Source organism: Oncorhynchus gorbuscha, linkage group LG11, assembly GCF_021184085.1.
Source record: "Oncorhynchus gorbuscha isolate QuinsamMale2020 ecotype Even-year linkage group LG11, OgorEven_v1.0, whole genome shotgun sequence".
NCBI lineage: Eukaryota > Metazoa > Chordata > Actinopteri > Salmoniformes > Salmonidae > Oncorhynchus > Oncorhynchus gorbuscha.
Genome location: NC_060183.1, coordinates 79,080,884 through 79,095,616, shown reverse-complemented (window position 1 = coordinate 79,095,616; position 14,733 = coordinate 79,080,884). Strand labels below are relative to the sequence as shown.

General features: G+C 39.0%; 1 protein-coding gene across 1 annotated transcript in view; it reads left to right on the top strand.

Annotated features, from left to right (window-relative positions):
* LOC123989530 (A disintegrin and metalloproteinase with thrombospondin motifs 19-like) overlaps positions 1 to 14,733 on the top strand; it is a 136,853-nt gene that overhangs the window by 22,059 nt on the left and 100,061 nt on the right.

The following is a 14,733-nucleotide window of genomic DNA, read 5'->3' as shown; positions in this document are numbered from 1 at the left end:
AGTGTTAATAGGTATTGTTTATAGTTAGTGTTAATAGTTATTGTTTATAGTTAGTGTTAATAGGTATTGTTTATAGTTAGTGTTAATAGGTATTGTTTATAGTTAGTGTTAATAGGTATTGTTTATAGTTAGTGTTAATAGGTATTGTTTATAGTTAGTGTTAATAGTTAATAATGTATAGTTAGTGTTAATAGTTAATAATTTATAGTTAGTGTTAATAGGTATTGTTTATAGTTAGTGTTAATAGGTATTGTTTATAGTTAGTGTTAATAGGTATTGTTTATAGTTAGTGTTAATAGGTATTGTTTATAGTTAGTGTTAATAATGTATAATAGTTAATAATGTATAGTTAGTGTTAATAGTTAATAATTTATAGTTAGTGTTAATAGGTATTGTTTATAGTTAGTAGTGTTAATAGGTATTGTTTATAGTTAGTGTTAATAGGTATTGTTTATAGTTAGTGTTAATAGTTAATAATGTATAGTTAGTGTTAATAGTTAATAATTTATAGTTAGTGTTAATAGTTAATAATTTATAGTTAGTGTTAATAGGTATTGTTTATAGTTAGTGTTAATAGTTAATAATTTATAGTTAGTGTTAATAGTTAATAATGTATAGTTAGTGTTAATAGTTAATAATTTATAGTTAGTGTTAATAGGTATTGTTTATAGTTAGTGTTAATAGGTATTGTTTATAGTTAGTAGTGTTAATAGTTACTAATTTATAGTTAGTAGTGTTAATAGTTACTAGTTTATAGTTAGTGTTAATAGTTAATAATTAGTAATGTTAGTGTTCATAATTGATCGTTAGTAGTACTACTAGCTACTTGTTTATAGTTAGTAGTGTTAATAGTTAATTGTTTATAGTTAGTGTTAATAGTTTATAGTTAGTGTTCATAGTAAATAGTTTATAGTTAGTAGTGTTAATAGGTACTAGTTTATAGTTAGTGTTAATAGTTAATAATTAGTAGTGTTAATAGTTGATAGTTAGTAGTGTTACTAGGTACTAGTTTATAGTTAGTGTTAATAGTTAATAATTAGTAGTGTTAATAGTTGATAGTTAGCAGTGTTACTAGGTACTAGTTTATAGTTAGTCTTAATAGTTTATAGTTAGTAGGGTTAATAGTTAGTAATTTATAGTTAGTGTTAATAGTTTATAGTTTATAGTTAGTGTTAATAGTTTATAGTTAGTAGTGTTAATAGTTAATAATTTATAGTTAGTAGGGTTAATAGTTAGTAATTTATAGTTAGTGTTAATAGTTTATAGTTAGTAGTGTTAATAGTTAATAATTTATAGTTAGTGTTAATAGTTAATAGTTAGTGTTAATAGTTAATAGTTTATAGTTAGTAGGGTTAATAGTTAGTAATTTATAGTTAGTGTTAATAGTTTATAGTTAGTAGTGTTAATAGTTAGTAATTTATAGTTAGTGTTAATAGTTTATAGTTAGTAGGGTTAATAGTTAGTAATTTATAGTTAGTGTTAATAGTTTATAGTTTATAGTTAGTGTTAATAGTTTATAGTTAGGGTTCATAGTTAATAGTTTATAGTTAGTGTTAATAGTTGATAGTTAGTAGTGTTACTAGGTACTAGTTTATAGTTAGTGTTAATAGTTAATAGTTTATAGTTAGTAGTGTTAATAGTTAAAAGTGTATAGTTAGTAGTGTTAAAAGTTGATAGTTAGTGTTAATAGTTAATAGTTTATAGTTAGTAGTGTTAATAGTTAAAAGTGTATAGTTAGTAGTGTTAAAAGTTGATAGTTTATAGTTAGTGTTAATAGTTAAAAGTGTATAGTTAGTAGTGTTAAAAGTTGATAGTTTATAGTTAGTGTTAATATTTGAAAGTTAGTGTTAACAGTTGATTGTTTATAGTTAGTAGTGTTAATAGTTCATAGTTAGTGTTAATAGTTGATAGTTAGTAGTGTTACTAGGTACTAGTTTATAGTTAGTGTTAATAGTTAATAGTTTATAGTTAGTAGTGTTAATAGTTCATAGTTAGTAGTGTTAATAGTTGATAGTTAGTAGTGTTACTAGGTACTAGTTTATAGTTAGTGTTAATAGTTAATAGTTTATAGTTAGTAGTGTTAATAGTTAAAAGTGTATAGTTAGTAGTGTTAAAAGTTGATAGTTTATAGTTAGTGTTAATATTTGAAAGTTAGTGTTAACAGTTGATTGTTTATAGTTAGTAGTGTTAATAGTTTATAGTTAGTAGTGTTAATAGTTGATCGTTAGTGTTAATAGTTCATAGTTAGTAGTGTTAATAGTTGATCGTTAGTGTTAATAGTTTATAGTTAGTAGTGTTAATAGTTGATCGTTAGTGTTAATAGTTTATGGTTAGTAGTGTTAATAGTTGATCACATTTACATTTACATTTAAGTCATTTAGCAGACGCTCTTATCCAGAGCGACTTACAAATTGGTGCATTCACCTTATGACACCCAGTGGAACAGCCACTTTACAATAGTGCATCTAAATCTTTTAAGGGGGGTGAGAAGGATTACTTTATCCTATCCTAGGTATTCCTTAAAGAGGTGGGGTTTCAGGTGTCTCCGGAAGGTGGTGATTGACTCCGCTGTCCTGGCGTCGTGACAGCGGAGTCAATCACCACCTTCCGGAGACACCTGAAACCCCACCTCTTTAAGGAATACCTAGGATAGGATAAAGTAATCCTTCTCACCCCCCCCCCCTTAAAAGATTTAGATGCAGTGTTAATCGTTAGTGTTAATAGTTTATAGTTAGTAGTGTTAATAGTTCATAGTTAGTAGTGTTAATAGTTGATCGTTAGTGTTAATAGTTTATGTTTAGTAGTGTTAATGGTTTATAGTTAGTAGTGTTAATGGTTTATAGTTAGTAGTGTTAATATAATAATATATGCCATTTAGCAGACGCTTTTATCCAAAGCGACTTACAGTCGACTTACAGTCATGTGTGCATACATTCTACGTATGGGTGGTCCCGGGGATCGAAACCACTACCCTGGCGTTACAAGCGCCATGCTCTACCAACTGAGCTAATAGTTGATCGTTAGTGTTAATAGTTTATGGTTAGTAGTGTTAATAGTTGATCGTTAGTGTTAATAGTTTATAGTTAGTAGTGTTAATAGTTGATCGTTAGTGTTAATAGTTTATGGTTAGTAGTGTTAATAGTTATTGTTTATAGTTAGTGTTAAAAGCTACTTGTTTATAGTTAGTAGTGTTAATAGGTATTGTTTATAGTTAGTGTTAATAGGTATTGTTTATAGTTAGTGTTAATAGGTATTGTTTATAGTTAGTGTTAATAGGTATTGTTTATAGTTAGTAGTGTTAATAGGTATTGTTTATAGTTAGTAGTGTTAATAGGTATTGTTTATAGTTAGTAGTGTTAATAGGTATTGTTTATAGTTAGTGTTAATAGTTAATCATGTATAGTTTTGTGTTAATAGTTGATCCTTAGTAGTGTTACTAGTTCACTTTTTATAGTTCGTAGTGTTAATAGGTATTGTTTATAGTTAGTGTTAATAGTTTATAGTTAGTGTTAATAGTTGCTAGTTAGTAGTGTTACTAATCAATTATAGTTAGTCGTGTTAATAGTTAATAGTTAGACTGCATACGCTATGATTCTTGGTCACCCATTCCTCTCAGCTGCTCCTTTAACATCCAGCGCATTTGGTAAGTATTTGGACTTCTTGACTTTTTCCACATTTTGTTACGTTACAGCTTTATTCTAAAATGGATTAAATAAAACATTTCCTCATCAATCTGGACACAATGCCACGTAATGACAAAGCGGAAAAATGGGTTTTAGACATTTTTGTACAAATGTATTAAAAATCAAAAACAGAAATACCTCATTTACATACGTTTTCAGACCCTTTGCTATGAGACTTGAAATTGAGCTCAAGTGCATCCTGTTTCCATTGATCATCCTTGAGATGTTTCCACATGTCAAGGCACAGATCTGTGGAAGGAGACCAAAATATGTCTGCAGCATTGAAGGTCCCCAAGAACACAGTGGCCTCCATCATTCTTTAATGGAAGAAGTTTGGAACCACCAAGTCTCTTCCTAGAGCTTGACAGCCAGGCCAAACTGAGCAATCGGGATAGAAGGATCTTGGTCAGGGAGGTGACCAAGAACAAGATGGTCACTCTGACAGAGCTCCAGAGTTCCTCTGTGGAGATGGGAGAACATTCCAGAAAGACAACCATCCACCATTCAGGCCTTTATGGTAGAGTGGCCATACGGAAGCCACTCTTCAGTAAAAGGCACATGACAGCCCACTTTGAGTTTGCCAAAAGGCACCTAAAGGACTATGACCATGAGAAACAAGATTCTCTGGTCAGATGGAACCTATTAATTAATTATTTTATTTAACATTTATTTAACTAGTAAGAACAAATTCTTATTTACAATGACGGCTTAGGAACAGTGGGTTAAGTACCTTGTTAAGGGGCAGAATGACAGATTTTTACCTTGTCAATTCAGTGATTCGATCTAGCATCCTTTTGGTTACTAGCCCAATGCTCTAACCACTAGGCTACCTGCCGCCCCAAAACCATGATTGAACTCTTTGGCTTGAATGCCAAGCGTCACGTCTGGAGGAAACTAGGCACCGCTCATCACCTGGCCAATACCATCTCTATGTTTTTTATTTATTTTATTTCACCTTTATTTAACCAGGTAGGCTAGTTGAGAACAAATTCTCATTTGCAACTGCGACCTGGCCAAGATAAAGCAAAGCAGTGTGAACAGACAAAACAGAGTTACACATGGAGTAAACAATTAATAACACAGTATCATGTTGTGGGGATGTATTTCAGCTGCAGGGACTGGGATACTAGTCAGGATCGAGGGGGAAATGAACGGACAAAGTACAGAGAGATCCTTGGTGAAAACATGCTTCAGAGTGCTCAGGACCTCAGACTGGGGCTCAGACATTCATTCCCCTTTAAGATACTCCTGAACTATGCTACATTCATTCCCCTGAGATGCCCCTTTAAGATACTCCTGAACTATGCTACATTCATTCCCGGACTTTAAGATACATCCTGAACTATGCTAATTCATTCCCCTGAGATGCCCCTTTAAGATACTCTGAACTATGCTACATAGGCTTCCCCTTTAAGATACTCACTGAACCGTGCTTCAACATTCATTCCCCTGAGATGCCCCTTTAAGATAAATCCTGAACTATTTTCATTTTTTTGTTTTAAGATACTTGCTGAAATTCGTAAAAAGCTGTTTTTGCTTTGTCCCTGAGATGCCCCTTTAAGATACTCCTGAACCATGCTACATTCATTCCCTGAGATGCCCCTTTAAGATACTCCTGAACTATGCTAAATTCATTCCCTCTAAGATACTCCTGAACCATGCACTTCATTCCCCTGAGATGCCCCTTTAAGATACTCCTGAACTATGCTACATTCATTCCCCTTTAAGATACTCCTGAACTATGCTACATTCATTCCCCTGAGATGCCCCTTTAAGATACTCCTGAACCATGCTACATTCATTCCCCTTTTCAAGATGCCCCTTTACTCCTGAACCATGCTACATTCATTCCCCTGAGATGCCCCTTTAAGATACTCCTGAACTATGCTACATTCATTCCCCTTTAAGATACTCCTGAACTATGCTACATTCATTCCCCTGAGATGCCCCTTTAAGATACTCCTGAACCATTCTACATTCATTCCCCTTTAAGATACTCCTGAACTATGCTACATTCATTCCCCTGAGATGCCCCTTTAAGATACTCCTGAACTATGCTACATTCATTCCCCTTTAAGATACTCCTGAACTATGCTACATTCATTCCCCTGAGATGCCCCTTTAAGATACTCCTGAACCATGCTACATTCATTCCCCTTTAAGATACTCCTGAACTATGCTACATTCATTCCCCTGAGATGCCCCTTTAAGATACTCCTGAACCATGCTACATTCATTCCCCTGAGATGCCCCTTTAAGATACTCCTGAACTATGCTACATTCATTCCCCTTTAAGATACTCCTGAACTATGCTACATTCATTCCCCTGAGATGCCCCTTTAAGATACTCCTGAACTATGCTACATTCATTCCCCTTTAAGATACTCCTGAACTATGCTACATTCATTCCCCTGAGATGCCCCTTTAAGATACTCCTGAACTATGCTACATTCATTCCCCTGAGATGCTCCTTTAAGATACTCCTAAACCATGCTACATTCATTCCCCTCGAGATGCCCCTTTAAGATACTCCTGAACTATGCTACATTCATTCCCCTTTAAGATACTCCTGAACCATGCTACATTCATTCCCCTCGAGATGCCCCTTTAAGATACTCCTGAACTATGCTACATTCATTCCCCTGAGATGCCCCTTTAAGATACTCCTGAACTGTGCTACATTCATTCCCCTGAGTGTGGTGCATTTAAGATATTCCTGAACCATTACATAACAAATATCACTCAATTTGACCACCGCATTCCTAGAATGCGTCCAAATGGCACACTAGTCCCTATATAGTGCACTGCTTATGACCAGAGATCTAAAGGGAAAGGGGGATACCTAGTCATTTGTACAACTGAATGCCTTCAACTGAAATCAACTGAAATGTGTCTTCCGCATTTAACCCCCAACCCCTCTTCAGCGCCCGGGGAACAGTGGGTAAACTGCCTTGTTCAGGGGAACAGTGGGTAAACTGCCTTGTTCAGGGGAACAGTGGGTTAACTGCCTTGTTCAGGGGAACAGTGGGTAAACTGCCTTGTTCAAGGGAACAGTGGGTAAACTGCCTTGTTCAGGGGAACAGGGGGTTAACTGCCTTGTTCAGGGGAACAGTGGGTAAACTGCCTTGTTCAGGGGAACAGTGGGTTAACTGTCTTGTTCAGGGGAACAGGGGTTAACTGCCTTGTTCAGGGGAACAGGGGTAAACTGCCTTGTTCAGGGAACAGTGGGTAAACTGCCTTGTTCAGGGGCAGTGGGTAAACTTTTACCTTGTTCAGGGGATTTTGGGTAAACTGTCTTGTTCAGGGGAACAGGGGCAAAGTGCCTTGTTCAGGGGCAAAGTGGTTAACTTCTGTTCAGCTCAGTTGGTAAACTGCCTTGTTGCCAGGGTACAGTGGGTTAACTGCCTTGCTCAGGGGAACAGTGGAATGTTGTTCAGGGGAACAGTGGGTAAACTGCCTTGTTCAGGGGAACAGTGGGTAAATGCCTTGTTCAGGAATGTGGGTAAACTCAAATTGTTCAGGGGTTAGTGGGTAATGGTTCAGGGGCAGAAGGACAGACTTTTCACCTTGTCAGCTCGGGGATTTTAGGCAGAGCTGATAAGAACTAGTGCACTACTAGGCAATAGTGTGCCATTTGAACCAAAGTGGTCCTTCTGTTGCTCAGTTGGTCATGGCGTATCTGTAATGCCAGGGTTTCCTCCCCTTGCCCAATCTTAACCTTAAGTGGGTTCGATCCCTGGGACCACCCAACACCAGAGGGGAATGTATGCACACATGACTGTAATTGGCTTTGATGATAATGAGCCAATCAGATTAAATGGCATATATAGGAATGTTTGGTCAACCACATTTACATTTGTCATTTATGGCTGAGTAACACAATCCAATAACAAGGGTTTTTCATTTGAATTGAGTTCTATGTGTTATGTAATGGTTCAGGAGTATCTTAAATATCAGCTTATAGTTCACTGTCTCTCGGCCTAGACAGAGCTCAAAGAACTCTTGAAGATTGTGAATTTGGATAATCATGTGACTCCATTCTATTGACTTGGTCATTGTGTATCTGTTCCAGGATGAAGTTTCCTGCCCTTACCCAATCTTAACCTTAAGTGGGGAAAATCCTAAACTGACACCTGATCAGTGTCTAGGGGCAACTTGATAACCGAACACCAGAGGGGACTTCCATGCCTGTGAGCTTTGACTTGATTGGCTTCCCATGATGACTCATGTGCCAATCAGATTAGTTCTTACTGGAGTTCACCAACCACAAGTCATTTGTGATGTATGGCTGAGTAACACAATCCAATAACAAGGGTTTTGCATTTGAATTCAGTTTCGTCCATCAGTTGCCTCCATCTATTTATATATCCAGCTTATAGTTCATTGGCGTAAAGGCCTAGGACACAGTCAAAGAGAGACTAAGATTGTGACATTTGGATACATCATGTCCTGTTACATGTCCTGATATGTCATGTCCTGTTTCATCATGGCCTGTTACGTCATGTCCTGTTACATCATGTCCTGTTACATCATGACCTGTTACATCATGTCCTGTTACATCATGTCCTGATACATCATGTCCTGATATATCATGTCCTGTTACATCATGTCCTGTTACATCATGTCCTGATATATCATGTCCTGTTACATCATGTCCTGTTACATCATGACCTGTTACATCATGTCCTGTTACATCATGTCCTGATACATCATGTCCTGTTACATCATGACCTGTTACATCATGTCCTGTTACATCATGTCCTGATACATCATGATCTGTTACATCATGACCTGTTACATCATGTCCTGTTACATCATGTCCTGTTACATCATGACCTGTTACATCATGTCCTGATATATCATGGCCTGTTACATCATGTCCTGTTACATCATGTCCTGATATATCATGGCCTGTTACATCATGTCCTGTTACATCATGTCCTGATATATCATAGCCTGTTCTTTCAACCTTGTGAAGCTGTGTGATCTGCCCCCCTCCCCCGAAGTTGTGTTTTGTTCACATATAGACACTCTCACACACTCCTTTTTCTCTCTCTCCCACATAGCACACACAGACACACAGACACACAGACACACACAGACACACAGCACACACAGACACACAGACACACACAGACACACAGCACACACAGCACACACAGACAGACACACAGCACACACAGACACACAGCACACACAGACAGACAGCACACACAGCACACACAGACACACACAGACACACAGCACACACAGACACACAGACACACACAGACACACAGCACACAGACACGCACAGACACACAGCACACACAGACACACAGCACACACAGACACACAGCACACACAGACAGACAGCACACACAGACACACAGCACACACAGACACACAGCACACACAGACACATGCACACACAGACACACAGCACACACAGCACATACAGACACATGCACACAGCACACACAGACACATACACACACAGCACACATCATACATAGCACACACACACCAGCGCATTTTATAGGAAGACATAACGAGCCACACCGCGGGCACTTCCACTCCCTGGCCAAGCTCAGCGCATGCCTTTCCTTACAGGTAGTCACAAGGAGGAGCTGTGTCCCAAATGGCACCCTCTTCCCTATTTAGTGCCCTACTTATGACCAGGACCAATAAGGTAGAGGGTGAACAGACCACCGAGCAACACGCCACACACCTCCACTGAGAATACAGGAAGGGCGGAGGGAAACATGATGTAATCCTGGCTGTGTTAAAAGGAGATGTGGTTTGTTTGGTGTGGATGTAATCCTGTCTGTGTTAGGATTAATCCTGTCTGTGTTAAAAGGAGTTCTGGTTTGTTTTGTGTGGATGTAATCCTGTCTGTGTTAGGATTAATCCTGTCTGTGTTAAAAGGAGATGTGGTTTGTTTGGTGTGGATGTAATCCTGTCTGTGTTAAAAGTACATGTGGTTTGTCGGTGTAACTCTGAAGCTCTCTGGTAGATACCCTAATCCGTACCCTAGATACCCTAACCCGTACCCTAGATACCCTAACCCGTACCCTAGATACCCTAATCCGTACCCTAGATACCCTAATCCGTACCCTAGATACCCTAACCCATACCCTATTTCAGATAACGGCAGCCCAAGTATGACAGGGCAGAATGAAGGGAGAACTCCAATCCTAAAGCACCCTGGTTAATGTAGGTTTTACGGTCGTACCGCCGCGTAGTCAGTACAGGTGTACCACACATGTGGGCTTAGAGGCATGGGTTTGTCATTAGACCGATTCCCAGATTGATGTTTAACTATAAAAATATCAAGCAAAATGGATTTGGGTACTCCGGGAGGATAAAACGTCCATATTTCTTTCCCCTGGATTTGGAGTTGCAGGTTCATTGAACATATACTTCATTAAAAAAAAACAAGTTCTTATGTTACGTTTCTTTACTATCTGACGGAGGGAGAACACAGAAATATTCTGCTGCTTTCATTACTTTCCGTGAAAAGAAGACAATCTGGAGACCGTTGTGGGCTCGGTGGAAGCTCTGCTGTGTTGTTGTAAAACTTGTTTTAGTCCGCCCCCCTCATTTACGTTTAGGTTTGACTAATGATGGAGGATTTGCCGGCTGGAGATAATATGAGATAATATGTCAAAACGTCTAGCATAAAGATTCATTGTCTGCCCCCCCCCCCCCCCCCCCCTCCACACACCTGGAAGGAACGACGCCAGACCAAACACATCTTACCTCCAGCCACTGCCTGTTATTGACATGGTTTGCCTACCGACGAAGGCCCTTATATAAATGGGTGACGGCAGAGAGCGTTATCATCGGGATAATAATAATAATAATAATAATATATGCCATTTAGCAGACGCTTTTATCCAAAGCGACTTACAGTCATGTGTGCATACATTCTATGTATGGGTGGTCCCGGGGATCGAACCCACTACCCTGGCGTTACAAGCGCCATGCTCTACCAACTGAGCTACAGAATCACAGTGACTTGTTGTCTCACATTTCTCAAAAGGAGTGGAGGGGTGTCATTATAGGGGCCTTTTCAAGCCAACTCAACACCCAGAAGGGCCAGATGCCCAGCTAAGTGCAGGGGAACAGAGAGACTGGCTGCTACTTCACAGGACCCGGGCTGCCAGAGAGTCCTAGCATTCACTAATGGCCAGATTAGGGGCTAATCTCTACCGTCTAGCCCTGAAACACCAGTCATATTGCCCTGGAACACACTCATATTGAACCCAGTCATATTGCCCTGAACTAGCCATAGACTGTTCTCTCTACTACCGCATGGCAAGTGAGACCGGAGCCACAAGACTCCTGAATATCTAATCGGCTACCCGGACTATTTGCATTGCCCCCCCCTTTTACACTTCTGCTACTCTCTGCTGTTTATCACCTATGCATAGTCACTTTAATAACTGTACTTACATGTACATATTACCTAAATTACCTCGACTAACCGGTGCCCCCGCACATTGACTCTGTGCTGGTACCCCCTGTAAATAGTCTCACTATTGTTATTTTACTGCTGCTCTTTAATTACTTGTTACTTTTATTTCTTATTCTTATTTGTACTGCGTTGTTGGTTAGGGGCTCGTAAGTAAGCATTTCCCTGTAAGTTCTACACCTGTTGTATTCAGCATTTCCCTGTAAGGTCTTCACCTGTTGTATTCAGTTTCCCTGTAAGTTCTACACTGTTGTATTCAGCATTTCACTGTAAGGTCTTCACCTGTTGTATTCAGCATTTCCCTGTAAGGTCTTCACCTGTTGTATTTGGCGCATGTGACTAATAAAATTAGATTTTAATTTAATTGAATTTGAACCCCAGCCGTATTGCCCTGAAACTGAGTCATATTGAACCCAGTCATATTGAACTAAGTCATATTGCCCTGAAACCCAGTCATATTGAACCCAGTCATATTGCCCTGAAACCCAGTCATATTGAACCCAGTCATATTGAACTAAGTCATATTGCCCTGAAACCCAGTCATATTGAACACCAGTCATATTGAACCCAGTCATATTGCCCTGAAACCCAGTCATATTGAACCCAGTCATATTGAACCCAGTCATATTGAACTAAGTCATATTGCCCTGAAACCCAGTCATATTGAACCCAGTCATATTGAACCCAGTCATATTGAACTAAGTCATATTGCCCTGAAACCCAGTCATATTGAACCCAGTCATATTGAACCCAGTCATATTGAACTAAGTCATATTGCCCTGAAACCCAGTCATATTGAACCCAGTCATATTGAACTAAGTCATATTGCCCTGAAACCCAGTCATATTGAACCCAGTCATATTGCCTTTTCTTGAGAGGTTTCTCAGAGACAGAAACATAGAAAATTAGCACATTTTGGGAGGAGTGAGTACAGGGAGTGTAAGTGTGTGTGTGTGTGTGTGTGTGTGTGCGTGCGTGTGTGTGTGTGTGTGTGTGTGTGTGTGTGTGTGTGTGTGTGTGTGTGTGTGTGTGTGTGTGCGTGCGTGCGTGCGTGTGAGATGGAGAGCCTAAGTTGTCTAATGGACATCCAGGCCCTTAGAAACTGCACTTAATTTATTTTATTTTCGTCCATCAAAGGCAGGATTGTTCTGCCGGTTTTCGTAATGGAAAGCATTAGTTCTGGATCCTTTTCAATGGGGTGATTAAGCCATCAAAGGTCACAGCATACGATCCACTACATGAGAAAATACAAAATCCCCTTCTCGTGTTTTCCCCCTTAACCTGATCCCGCAGGAGCAAAAGAGTTGCAGCTGTCATTTCCAGGCCATAATTCGGGAGCACACACCAGACATGGCGCTAGTATGTTGAACTGTTAGGGCAATTTACCTAACGGTGGATGAAATGGAGGGCTTTTTCCCTTTGAACCGAATCCACATTTTTTAAAATAAAGGCCTGAAACCACTTTGATTACTGGATGGAAGAGAAAGGAGAGGACAAGGGAGAAAATCCTGTATTATTGTAGGGTTAGAGTTAGGGTTTATTGTAGGGTTAGACTTGGGGTTTATTGTAGGGTTAGAGTTAGGGTGTATTGTAGGGTTAGAGTTAGGGTTTATTGTAGGGTTAGGGTTTATTGTAGGGTTAGATTTAGGGTGTATTGTAGGGTTAGAGTTAGGGTTTATTGTAGGGTTAGAGTTAGGGTTTATTGTAGGGTTAGATTTAGGGTTTATTGTAGGGTTAGACTTGGGGGTTTATTGTAGGGTTAGATTTAGGGTTTATTGTAGGGTTAGGGTTTACTGTAGGCAGAGCCATCATGCCCCAGAGCCGTCATGCCCACAGGGGCATGTGCTCCCTCAGATTTGTCCTGTTTAAAAAATACATTAAAAATTATAATAATAATAATAATATATATACTACCGGTCAAAAGTGTCTTTATATGTACTGTTTTCTACGTTGTAGAATAATACTGAAGACATCACAACTATGAAATAACACATATGGAATCATGTTGTAAACATAAAAGTGTTTTAGATTTTAGATTCTTCAAAGTAGCCACCCTTTGCACTCTCTTAGCATTCTCTCAACCAGCTTCACCTGGAATGCTTTTCCAACAGCCTTGAAGGAGTTCCCACATATGCTGAGCACTTGTTGGCTGTTTTACCTTCACTCTACGGTCATCCCAAACCATCTCAGTTGGGTTGAGGTCAGGTGATTGTATAGACTAGGCAATCTGATGCAGCACTCCATCCCTCTCCTTCTTGGTCAAATAGCTCTTACACAGCCTGGAGGTGTGTTGGCTCATTGTCCTATTGAAAAACAAATGATAGCTAAGCGCAAACCAGATGGGAGGCGTATCACTGCAGAATGCTGTGGTAGCCATGCTGGTTAAGTGTGCCTTGAATTTAAAAAAAATCCCTGACCACCTCACCAGCAAAACACCCCCACATCATCACACCTCCATCACTGTGGGAACCACACATGTGGAGGTCATCCGTTCACCTACTCTGCGTCTCACAAAGACACAGCAGTTGGAATAAAAAAATTCAAATTTGGATCTTATGTCTAAAGTCCATTGCTCATGTTTCTTGGCCCAAGCAAGTCTCTTCTTCTTATTGGTGTCCTGTAGTAGTGGTTACTTTGCAGCATTCCGACCACGAAGGCCTGATTCACGCAGTCTCCTCTGAACAGTTGATGTTGAGATGTGTCTGTTACTTGAACTCTGTGAAGCATTTATTTGGGCTGCAATTTCTGAGGCTGGTAACTCTAATGAACTTATCCTCTGCAGCAGAGGTAACTCTGAGCCTTCCGTTCCGGTGGCAGTCCTCATGGGAGCCACTTTCATCATAGTGCTTGATGGTTTTTCGACTGCACTTGAAGAAACGTTCAAAGTTCTTGACATTTTCCGCATTGACTGACCTTCATGTCTTAAAGTAATGATGGACTGTAATTTCTCTTTGCTTATTTGAGCTGTTCTTGCTGTAATATGGACTTGGTCTTTTACCAAATAGGGCTATCTTCTGTATACCAACCCTACCTTGTCCAACGCTCTAACCACTAGGCTACCCTGCCGCCCCACCTGTTATTTTAAATGCATTCCAGGTGACTACCTCATGAAGCTGGTTGAGAGAAAACCAAGCGTTTTCAAATCTGTCATCAAGGCAAAAGGTGGCTACTTTGAAGAATCTCAAATATAAAATATATTTTGATTTGTTTAACACTTTTTTGGTTACGACATGATTCCATATGTGTTCATAGTTTTGATGTCTTCAATATTATTCTACAATGTAAAAAATAGTAAAAATAAACACAAAGCCTTGAATGAGTAGGTGTGTCCAAACGTTTAACTGGTACTGTATATTATTATTTTTACTGTATATTATTAACTAGCCACCTAGCATTTTAATGAAGTCTCCAAACCCCATAACTAGCTACCAATAAGCCATTTCGGGCTATCACTCAAGTTAGAGTAGCTAGCTTATCTAACTATTTTAGCTGGCATGCCTGCTGAAATTAAAAAGCAAGCAGGAACTAAATGTAATAAATAAGACTCACCTTCCTTTCAATCTTTCACCCAGATTTTTAGAAGAGATGCAGAGA